Source organism: Gossypium hirsutum, chromosome A11 (genome assembly GCF_007990345.1).
Source record: "Gossypium hirsutum isolate 1008001.06 chromosome A11, Gossypium_hirsutum_v2.1, whole genome shotgun sequence".
In the NCBI taxonomy this organism is placed as follows: domain Eukaryota; kingdom Viridiplantae; phylum Streptophyta; class Magnoliopsida; order Malvales; family Malvaceae; genus Gossypium; species Gossypium hirsutum.
Genome location: NC_053434.1, coordinates 1737847 through 1750439, shown reverse-complemented (window position 1 = coordinate 1750439; position 12593 = coordinate 1737847).

Sequence of the window (12593 nt, the reverse complement as noted above, 5' to 3'; positions counted from 1 at the left end):
TCATCAGATGATCTAGATTCTGACACCACGAAGTTATGGCATATGCGGCTCGGGCATATGAGCGAGAGAGGCTTATCGGTGCTAAGCAAACGAGGATTATTGTCTGGGCAGTGTACAGGAAAGTTGAATTTCTGTGAGCACTGCGTTTTCGGTAAGCAGACTCGGGTAAAGTTCAACACTGGGATTCACAAGACAAAAGGCACAGTGGATTACTTCCATTCTGACCTTTGGGGGCCTTCTCCGACAATTTCTAAAGGTGGTTACAGATATCTGCTTACCTTTATCGATGATTACTCGAGAAAGGTTTGGGTGTATTTTCTGAAGAGCAAGTATGAGGTTCTCATCAACTTCAAGCAATTTAAAGCTTTGATCGAAAATCAAACAGGAAAGAAGATCAAGCGATTCCGGACGGATAATGGCTTGGAGTTTTGCTCAGGTGAATTCAATGAGTTCTGCAAAAATGAAGGAATAGTGAGACACCGCACTGTTCGTCGAACACCACAACAAAATGGAGTTGCAGAACGCATGAATAGAACTCTCTTGGAGCGAGCTCGTTGCATGCGATCAAATGCTGGGCTCGGTGAAGAATTTTGGGCTGAAGCTGTTAATACTGCTTGTTATTTGGTTAACAGATCTCCGTCAACAGCTATTGAGCTGAAGACTCCTGAGGAAGTATGGTCTGGTTCTCCTGCTGATTACTCTGGTTTAAGAGTGTTTGGCTGCCCTGCGTATGCTCATGTAAATGAGGGAAAACTCAAACCGAGGGCGAAGAAATGCATATTTCTTGGATACGGCCAAGGGGTGAAAGGATACAGGTTGTGGTGTCCTGATCCGGTTTCGTCCAAGTTCATCATCAGCAGAGATGTGACTTTTGATGAGTCATCCATGCTTCGATCCACCACAAATTCCCGGGAAAAGGAGGAGTCAGATAGAATGGGAGATCACGGTGTTGAGAAGCAGGTGGAGTGTCAGGTGGACGCTCCAATTCCTACGGAAGGTACTTCAGTCCAGGATGATCAAGTTGAGGTGCAAGATTCCGATGAAGATGAGTCACCTCAAGAAAAACCATATAGCATTGCCACTGGAAGAACGAAGAGACAAATCAAACCAAATCCGCGTTACGCTAATCTGGTGTCTTTCGCGCTCAGTGTGGCGGAGTCCATTGGTATAGAACCTTCCAGTTATAATGAGGCTGTCACGTGTGATGAGTCGGCACAGTGGGCAATTGCTATGAGTGAGGAGATAGAATCTCTTCACAAGAACCATACTTGGGAGTTGGTTAAGCCGCCAAGTAACCAGAAGATAGTTGGTTGCAAATGGGTCTTCAAGAAAAAGGAAGGCATCCTAGGGGTTGAAGCAACTAGATTCAAGGCACGATTGGTTGCTAAAGGCTTCACTCAGAAAGAGGGGATTGACTACAATGAAGTTTTCTCCCCAGTCGTAAAGCATTCTTCCATTCGTGTATTACTTGCCATGGTGGCCAAGTCTGATCTAGAACTTGAGCAGCTTGACGTAAAAACGGCGTTCTTGCATGGTGAGCTCGAGGAAACAATCTACATGCGTCAACCAGAGGGTTTTACAGTTCCTGGTAAAGAAGACCATGTCTGTCTATTAAAGAAGTCTTTATATGGATTGAAACAATCCCCAAGGCAGTGGTACAAGCGGTTTGATAGCTTCATGATTCAGCATGGTTACACAAGATGTGACTATGATGCTTGTGTCTATCATCGGAAGCTCTCAGATGGTTCGCACATTTATTTGTTGCTGTATGTTGATGACATGTTAATTGCTTCCAAAAACATGTCGGAAATCAACAAGTTAAAGTCGCAGTTGAGTGGTGAGTTCGAGATGAAGGATCTGGGTGCTGCCAAGAAAATTTTGGGCATGGATATTCACAGAGATCGCAAGGCGGGCAAGCTTCGTGTGTCGCAGAAGAACTACATTGAAAAGGTTCTTCAACGCTTCGGCATGGATAAAGCGAAAACTGTGAGTACTCCGTTGGCACCACATTTCAAACTCTCTGCAGAGTTGTCACCACAATCTGATGAAGAAAAGCAGCAAATGTCTCACATTCCATACTCGAGTGCAGTTGGAAGCGTGATGTATGCAATGGTTTGCACTCGTCCAGACATTTCACATGCAGTTAGTGTGGTCAGCAGATACATGAGTTGTCCTGGCAAGGAACACTGGCAGGCCGTGAAATGGATTCTCAGGTACTTGAGAGGTTCTGCAGATTTATGCTTGGTATATGATCAGAGTGACTGCACTAGCAGTGTCACGGGCTATGTGGACTCTGATTATGCTGGAGATCTGGACAAAAGAAGATCTCTGACGGGTTATGTTTTCACTTATTCTGGAGGAGCCATTAGTTGGAAAGCTGTGTTACAGTCTACCGTAGCCTTATCTACGACTGAGGCGGAATATATGGCGTTAGCAGAAGCAGTGAAAGAAGCATTGTGGATGAAAGGTCTAGTAAGCAGTTTGGGTTTACAACAGGATTTCACTGTTGTATTTTGCGATAGCCAGAGTGCCATACATCGACTAAAAATCAGATGTTTCATGAACGGACCAAACACATTGATGTCAGATATCATTTTGTTCGGGAACATGTTACGCAAGGTGACATTGTTATCAGCAAGGTTGCTACCGAGAAGAATCCTGCAGATATGTTAACTAAGGTGATCCCTGCATATAAGTTCAAGCATTGCTTGGACTTGATAGGTATTCGGGATTGATTAGCGCCAGAGAGGCGTTTGGAAGAGGTGATCCAGTTCGAGGAATTCACTATGATGTTCAGCTTGGTAAATTTCAAGCCAAGGTGGAGATTTGTTAAGAAATGGCTTAAAATTGGTAGTGGATTGTTGTTGTTGGTAGTGGGTTGTTGGTGGTAGTGGATTAGTGGATGGTTGTTGGTGTCCATTTTCAACCACAAATCTTTGCCAAAGTTTTGGACAATTATGTCCTTGAACTCTCTTATAAATAGAGAGGTTCATTAGCCATATTGATCATCCCAAACCAAGAGAGAGCAAAGCTTGTTCTTTGAAAGCTAGGATTTTAGCTTTCGGGTTTTCTATAGGGGTTGAGAGTTGTGATGTTCTCGGGTTGTGTCTTGAGTGTAAAACACTTGTAATCTTCATCTTGTTATAGTGAAATTTCTTTTCGCCTCTGCCCGTGGACGTAGGCATTAAAGCCGAACCACGTAAATCCTTGTGTTCACTTTATTTTTCGTTCCGGTCAATTTACTTGTAGTCATATCGGAGTTCTCGAATCGATCCTTTCCGCAACACCTAGGATAGTTACAGATATGCTATTTTTTTTAAAAAAAAAAGTAAAAACAAGTTCAGTATAAGGTAAAAATGATATTTGAATTAAAAAAAATATATTAAACTTCATTATTCTTTACCTCCCGATATGGATATATTCTTCCAGGAAAAGAGAGTCCAATAACCATGTATAATAAGAGAAAAAGGATGAAATGCAGAGTAAAATGTCGGCCATCGTACATCTGAGCACCATAACTCCAAGAATATTGACCATGCCGATATTTCCACACCCTGTTTCATTTTTATCAAATAAAAATATAAGTTTAATTACAAAAGTTCAAATTCTAGTAATTGTTTTGAAAATTAAGCATATAAAACAAGTATTTAAGGAAACATATTAATTAAATTGCATTTACAAAAAAAAAATACAATTAACTAATATCCAAATGGAACTGCCAAGCAGATGAAGTTCTCTTTGAGACCAAAGCATATATGGCGGAGAGCATAGCGCTACTTCCACACATAAACAAGGAAGCTGAGAGAACCGGATAATTGTATCTGGTGCGCATCCAGTCCTGTTAAAAGCAAAATGAAAAACAAATAATCATGAGTATTGATATTTTATTGGTGTATAATTTTATTAGAACTAAAATATTTCATACCAATAAAACGCTGACTGTCGCATTGCAGAGACAACTACAATAGGCAAACACAATTCCTAAATGCTGTTTCGGAACTGGAAAAGTCGATGGTTTCACTTTGAGTTTTGGCAAGAAATTGATATCCGTGGACCAAAGATGGATTTCCGATCCAGCGTAGAAGTGAACTATCATGAGACCACTGATGCTAATGACGACGCCAACTATTATTACCTTTCCAGTTATATTGGTTATAGTAAAACGGTCCATCCTAAAGATGTTATAATAAAATAATCAAAGCAAACATATCAACAAAAACTCATCACATCTTAAAACAATTAGGCAAATAAAAGCATATAAGGCCAGTCAAAGGGGCTTACTCCTAAAATATCATGCAATCAACACTTACTCCTAAGGGGGATTTGTGATACTGTTGAGAAAATGGCTAGAAGCATTATATAGGGGTGTTCAAATGAAGAACGAGAGGTGCATTCGGTGAATTAGCAACAGGTTTGTCAACCTGTTGCTAATGGGGACTAGGATTATGGCATTTGCCTCAAACTTGGCTTCAGTTTGTTGAGTATGTGTGTTTGTGTCCTTCGGGTGAGGTTTCTTTCCCTATTTATATGATATGATTACTGTTAATGAACATGACATATCAGATAGACCCTCATATATGTAGACACGTATCCTATTCTAAGGATAATACGTGTCATTTGAACCTGAGCTCACATGCATGGCAAGCTCAAGAGGGGCGGATATCACACGTGCTAACTATATGAGTTCACGAAGATGGCGAGTTGGATGAGTCGAATCGGTCAAAATAAAGACACGATATAACGATAATAAAATTCTAATTTGGATTGAGTGAACATGTAAATAAATAAATTATAATTTTTATTAATTTACAAGAATAATGTCAAAAGATATTGAAGGAAGGGAGATATGATTGGAAATATAACAACAGTGTTTGTGGGAGCATAGTTATGGCCTGCAACCCTAAATTACACAAAACAAACATAAAATAAATAATTAAGTTTTAAGAAATACCAATTAAAATTAAAATTTAAAATACATACCCGAAAATTCCCGATAAAACACAGCATAGTTGCCTCTGAAATGCGACAGTCTGCGTTTTATTGGTATGAAATATTTTAGTTTTAATAAAATTATACATCAATAAAATATCAGTGCTCATGATTATTTGTTTTTCATTTTGCTTTTAATAGGACCGGATTCGCACTAGATACAACTATCCGATTCTTTCAACTTCCTTGCTTATGTGTGGTAATAGCGCTATACTCTCCACTATATGTGCCTTGATCTCAAACAGAACTTCATCTGCTTGGGAGTTTCATTTGGATATTAGTTTATTGTACATCTTTTTTATCGGTAAATACAATGTAATTAATATGTTTCTTTTTAAATACAATATGTTTTATATGCTTAATTTTTAAAACAATTACTAGAATTTCAACTTTTGTAATTAAACTTATATTTTTATTTGATAAAAATGAAACAGGGTGTGGGAATTTCGGCATGGTCAACATTCTTGGAGGTATGGTGCTCAAACGTACTAGGGCCGGCATTTTACTCTGCATTTCATCCTTTTTCACTTATTATTACATGGTTATTGGACTCTCTTTTCTTGGAATGTCGATAAACTTTATATTTTTTGAACTCAAATATCATTTGTACTTTATACTTAACTTATTTTTCCTTTTTTTTTCTTCAATTTAATAGCATCATATAGGTGGATCTGTAACTATCATAGGGGTCTGCCTATTTTTATGGGGAATGTATGTTGACAACAACCAGAACAATAATGCCCAACCCGGTACGGGCACGATGGATGTTCCTGTTGATTAGACTCAAACCAGTCCGGAGATTGTGGAGGAAGATGGTGGAGGAGATCATGATGAGGTTCCTCCTCATCTCGAGCTTGTTCCTCCACCTACTCCTTCGGTTGGTCCTTCATAGGCTGCTCCAGTCACCTTGGAAGAAGCTGCCCAAGAAACTGAATGACGAAGTTGACCCCTTGGAGGAGACACGGAGAAAAACACGCAATCGAATTTGGCCCCTGTTTGCAGTGAAAATAATTTTAAAATTATTTCCAAACGCAATCGAATGAACGCAGATATTTATAATAATAATAATTGTTAGGTTAAATAGGTTAAAACACTGTGCGTAAATATTTAAATCACATAGTGTTTGTCAAAATCGTTTTAAAATAGTTTTATTGTAACAGCCAAATTTTTCAGTGGTGTCGGAAACAGTAATTCGAGATCACTAAATTCGACGAGTATGTTTAGAAATTTTAACAAATAATAATTATAGGCCAAGTGCGAACTTAAAAGAATTGTTTTTAATTAGTGAATTTTGCGATTTTAAAAGAATTAATCAGGTAAATTTGGTTGAAAACGAGGTATCGAGACCTCGGATTTATAAACCGAGCCATAAATATTTTTATAAATATTTATGGAGTGTTATTAAGTTAGTATTAAAGTTTCGTTAGAAAATTTTAACGTTTGGTTAGTCAATTAATTAAAAAGAACTAAATTGAAAATAGTGTGAAATTTATTAAATTGTGATTAAATAGTTTAAGTGATTAAAAAGGAGGGATTTAAAAGACAATTGGACCCAAATTGTATGGGCTGGACGGTTGGGCAAGAAAATCAGCAAAAAAGACAAGGAGAAATAAGGGCAAAATGGGAAATTTTTCAAATTAAACATATAAAACAAGACAAATTTGAAAAATCTAGAGATATCATCATTTTTCTTCAGCAAAAATGCCATGGGAGGTCTGAAAGCTGCTGGTTTTTCACACTTTGACATATGTGAGTTCAATTCTTACCCTTTTCTTTGAGATTTTTATGTTTTTGTGACTTTTACAATTAGGTCCAAGTGTTTAATTCATTAGTTTTTGATTTTATGAACAAAATTAAAAGCTATCATTGATAAGTGTTAGTTGTTTATGATGAAATAAAATGAATTTGAAGCTTTGATTTTGTTGTTTGATGATTTTATCAAGTAATTTCAATAGAAATTGATTTTAGGACCTAATTGTGAAAAAGTTGTGAATTAAGGTTTAGTGTTAAAATTCTGATTTTTAAAGATTGTGTAATAGTTTAAATGATGGAATAAAATGTTAATTGAGAAAAATTAGCTTAATAGATGGGCTAATTGAGCAAGGACTGAATTGTATGACCTTTGAAATTTAGAGGAAAAATGGTAATAAACATATTGAACTAAAACAATATTGGACAGCAGAAGTAGACTAATTTTGAAAAATCACCATAAATTGTAGAAATCGAATTAGAAGATGAATAAAATATGAAATTAAAGGTTATTGAGTCTAGTTTTTCATAGAAGAAACGGTGTAAGCAATGGATTTGTAAATTATGACATATAATGAATTTTGTGAGATAATGTTAGAATGAATTCGGGTTCCCTTGTTTTGACTTTGGAAAATCACCAAAAATTGGAGAAAATTAATTAGAGTCTCAAATTTATATGCTTAGAATCCTTAATGAGCCTATTTTCAATAGAAATCAATGAGAACATTATCCGAGTTTCTGTACTAATTGGCTAAACCAAAAATTCTTAAAATTTTATGGTAGAATTATATGTGAGTCTAGTTTTAGGGAAAATTTACGGATCTTAATTTTGAGCTCTGTAGCTCAAATTATAAATAATTGAGTGACTATGACTCGTGTGAACAGATTGATGTGAGCATTAATAAGTAAATTGTGAAATCGTACTTACAAGAATGTTATATACATTAAGGATATGGAATGGAGAGGAGGAGGAGGAGGAAAAAATATATATGAATATTCAGTTAGCATAGCTAATTTGCATGTTTTAAGCTCATGGACTAAATTGAATAAAAGTAAAACTTTAGGGGGTAATTTTGTAAAAATGTCAAAAATGACTAAATTGAAGGGAATAAATTGTTTTATTATCTAAATTAATAAATTAAATGAAATTATCAATTTAAGATTGGGTGAAATTTGAGAAAATGGTAAATTACCAATATGCCCCTAAATCTTGGTATTTCTGCAATTTAATCAGGTAGGTTCGGATACCCTGAATGAGCAAGTAAATATGACAATTTAAGTATTTTATCGTATTTTATATGATATTTTGAATTGAATATATGAAAAGGATGTTACATGAAACATGAAAATGAATACTAAATAATATAAATTAATTGAAATTATTCTGAAAATTTCGGTAATGCCTCGTATTCTATCCCGGTCTCAGGTACGGGTATGGGGTATTACATTTAATGGTATCAGAGCTAAGGTTTAGCCGGTTTTCGGACCGAACGTAGCATATGTGAAGTTTAGAAATACATGCCATTATATAACTTGTGATAAGATAATGTAATATCTTCTAATTCTGATGAGATTTATTTTACTTAAAGATAGAGATACTTTCCCAACCGAGCTAATTACGATAATGATAAAAGCGATACTCAAATATATGAGCAAAAGTAGATTATGATGAGTCGAAACTCATAAAGGTATGAATAAATGTTATATTTAAATTTATATGTATAGTAAGTAAAATTTTAAGATAAGTATTAATATTGAATTGAATTTGTATGGATATATGTGATTGATGTGGAAATAGAATTTTGGATATATGTTATATTTGAAAATTTTATTGATTGGGAATGTGATGAAATTGATATGAATATGTGATTAATTGAAATGTGTATTGATTGGAAACTGGAAAGTGAATTGAATACCCTATTAACTGTACCGGACTGAGTCGGATATAGTTGGCATGCCATAGGATTTTGAGAAGGGATTTGGAGATGAGATTTGGATATGTTGATGTTTATATCCTTCGGATTTATCCGAATAGGCACTTTGTGCTATTCTGGTGTGTTTGGGAGGATTATATGATACTGGTGTGTTTTGGAGGATTATACTGGTGTGTTTTGGTTGGACATTTTGGGGTGTTTGGATGGAATCCGTGTATCCGTCAAAGTCCGAGTCTTATTAATAGGGGTAAATATGAATATTAAGTGAAATTGAAATGAGAATTGAATTCCCTATTAACTTGTCGGACTAGTCGGATATAATTGGCATGCCATAGGAACTGGAAGTGTACGGGATTTGTCGGCTATACTAATCAGGCACTTTATGTGTCGTATTTCAGGCACCTCGTGTGTCGTTTCAGGCACTTATCTGTCGTATACTGATCAGGTGCTACGTACCGTTTTAGGCACAATGTGCCGTACTGGTGTGTTTGGTTGGATCCGTGCATCCGTCTGAGTCCGAGTTATGTTAATAGGGTTGAGTAAATGAAATGAGAAAATCGAATGAATTTGATCGAATAAACTATTGAAAGTGTGAAAAAGTGGAATTATGAAAAGAAATGTGAATTGTGAATTGAAATAGAGATATGAGATTGAAAGCTTGAACCAAAGGTTCATGAATTGATTAAAGATGATATAGATGATATATGATGCCATTTGATGAAAGAGTATTGCCGAGATATGAAATTAAAGCATAATTAACGCATATGACTTATATTGTTACATGCTTGATGTTTATTATTTATTATAGTATTTATAATTTGAATTATGGTAATACCACTGAGTACAAACATGCTCAACATACGATTATATTATTATAATTCAAATTATTTATTATTATTAAGTGTTAAATCCCTATCACTCCATATGGGATTCAATTCTATTATGTTTGGAAAAAGAAGTCAATGGTGAAACTTATATGAGACTATTCTTCTGTCTCTTCCGGTTTTCTCTGAGAAATCATTTGGATATTTATTATTATTTTCGTATGAGTTATGTTCTCGGATTTCTGGTATGGTATCGTATTTTGGAATTCTTTATCTCGGTTTTCCTATCACTCTTATTTCGTAAATTATTGATCATAATTTATCCTTAAAGTATGTTCTTTGGTTTATGATGACTATGTCTATTATGATAAGATTATTCGTGTCTGTTTGACATGTCTACGATGTTATGTGCCCAACATGTTTGATTAAGTAAATTTTATTCAAAACTGAATAAGTGTGTGTTTATGTACACTTGGTTGAATAAGTATGATTAGTAAGTTCATATGGCTAAATTTGATGTTGTGATATGAAAATTTCATGAATAATATAGTATATTATTGCATATGAATGTCATTAAACTGTGATAGTTGTAAAATAATATTTGAATAAAAGTACAAATTAAGTGGAACAACGGATTTGAGTACTTTCGTTCAATGGCTAAGATGAATTGACGGAAAAGACCATGGTTGGACCATGGCATCAATGTGATATGTGATCTGTGTAAGACCATAGCTGGGCTATGGCATCAGAGATATGTGATTACATGCTTCCGTATAAGACCACATCTGGGATATGGCATCAATGTGATATGTGATTCGTGAAAGACCATGGCTGGGCTATGGCTACAGTGTGTGATATGTGACTATGTGCAAGACCATAGTTTTACTATGGCATGATGAAAACGAAGTACTCAATTCCGAAATGGTTCCCTAAATTGATTAAGAAAGGTAAGTGATAAATGGACTTAAAAGATTGAAATTGATTAATTGTTGATATTGAGCTAAACTAAGTGAATTCATTGTTTGAAATTGTAGATGGCAGAAAATATTGATAGACTATATAAGTGTATAAATTTTCTTGAAGTGAATTATGTGAAAACGATGATGTTATGTATGAATGTCAAGTCATATGTGTGTAGTTATGAGAGTTAAGTTAGAGGCTTTACGACCTCACCCCCTTACCAGAGTTGTAATTATGAGGGAATAAGTGAGATATTGATGATATGCTCCGACACTGTATGCTACAGTCTAAAGGTTATTGGGAAGAGATGTTTGAGATTAATTCGGTTGTGATTATGAGAAATTTTGTGGAAGTTTTTCATTAGAGTTGAAAGCAACTTTTTCTGGTAAGATTTTCGGGGACGAAATCTCTAAAGGGGGAGAGTTGTAACAGCCAAATTTTTCAGTGGTGTCGGAAACAGTGATTCGAGATCACTAAATCTGACGAATATGTTTAGAAATTTTAACAAATAATAATTATAGGCCAAGTGCGAACTTAAAAGAATTGTTTTTAATTAGTGAATTTTGCGATTTTAAAAGAATTAATCAGGTAAATTTGGTTGAAAACGAGGTATCGAGACCTCGGATTTATAAAATGAGCCATAAATATTTTTATAAATATTTATAGAGTGTTATTAAGTTAGTATTAAAGTTTCGTTAGAAAATTTTAACGTTTGGTTAGTCAATTAATTAAAAAGGACTAAATTGAAAATAGTGTGAAATTTATTAAATTGTGATTAAATAGTTTAAGTGATTAAAAAGGAGGGATTTAAAAGACAATTGGACCCAAATTGTATGGGCTGGACGGTTGGGCAAGAAAATCAGAAAAAACGACAAGGAGAAACAAGGGCAAAATGGGAAATTTTGCAAATTAAACATATAAAACAAGACAAATTTGAAAAATCTAGAGATATCATCATTTTTCTTCAGCAAAAACGCCATGGGAGGTCTGAAAGCTGCTGGTTTTTCACACTTTGACATATGTGAGTTCAATTCTTACCCTTTTCTTTGAGATTTTTATGTTTTTGTGACTTTTACAATTAGGTCCAAGTATTTAATTCATTAGTTTTTGATTTTATGAACAAATTAAAAGCTATAATTGATAAGTGTTAGCTGTTTATGATGAAATAAAATGAATTTGAAGCTTTGATTTTCTTGTTTGATGATTTTATCAAGTAATTTCAATAGAAATTGATTTTAGGACCTAATTGTGAAAAAGTTGTGAATTAAGGTTTAGTGTTAAAATTCTGATTTTTAAAGATTGTGTAATAGTTTAGAATGATGGAATAAAATGTTAATTGAGAAAAATTAGCTTAATAGATGGGCTAATTGAGCAAGGACTGAATTGTATGACCTTTGAAATTTAGAGGAAAAATGGTAATAAACATCTTGAACTAAAACAATATTGGACAGCAGAAGTAGACTAACTTTGAAAAATCACCATAAATTGTAGAAATCAAATTGGAAGATGAATAAAATATGAAATTAAAGCTTATTGATTCTAGTTTTTCATAGAAGAAACGGTGTAAGCAATGGATTTGTAAATTATGACATATAATGAATTTTGTGAGACAATGTTAGAATGAATTCGGGTTCCCCTGTTTTGACTTTGGAAATCACCAAAAATTGGAGAAATTAATTAGAGTCTCAAATTTATATGCTTAGAATCCTTAATGAGTCTATTTTCAATAGAAATCAATGGGAACATTATCCGAGTTTTGTACTGTGATATAATTAATTTTTAGTGAAGAGAGGTCAGAACTGTTGGATAGTGAAACAGGGGAAACTTAAATGAATAAACTGTACTAATTGGCTAAACCAAAAATTCTTAAAATTTTATGGTAGAATGATATGTGATTCTAGTTTTATGGAAAATTTACGGATCTTAATTTTGAGCTCTATAGCTCGAATTATAAATAATTGAGTGACTATGACTCGTGTGAACAGATTGATGTGAGCATTAATAAGTAAATTGTGAAATCGTACTTACAAGAATGTTATATACATTAAGGATGTGGAATGGAGAGGAGGAGGAGGAAAAAATATATATGAATATTCAGTTAGCATAGCTAATTTGCATGTTTTAAGCTCATGGACTA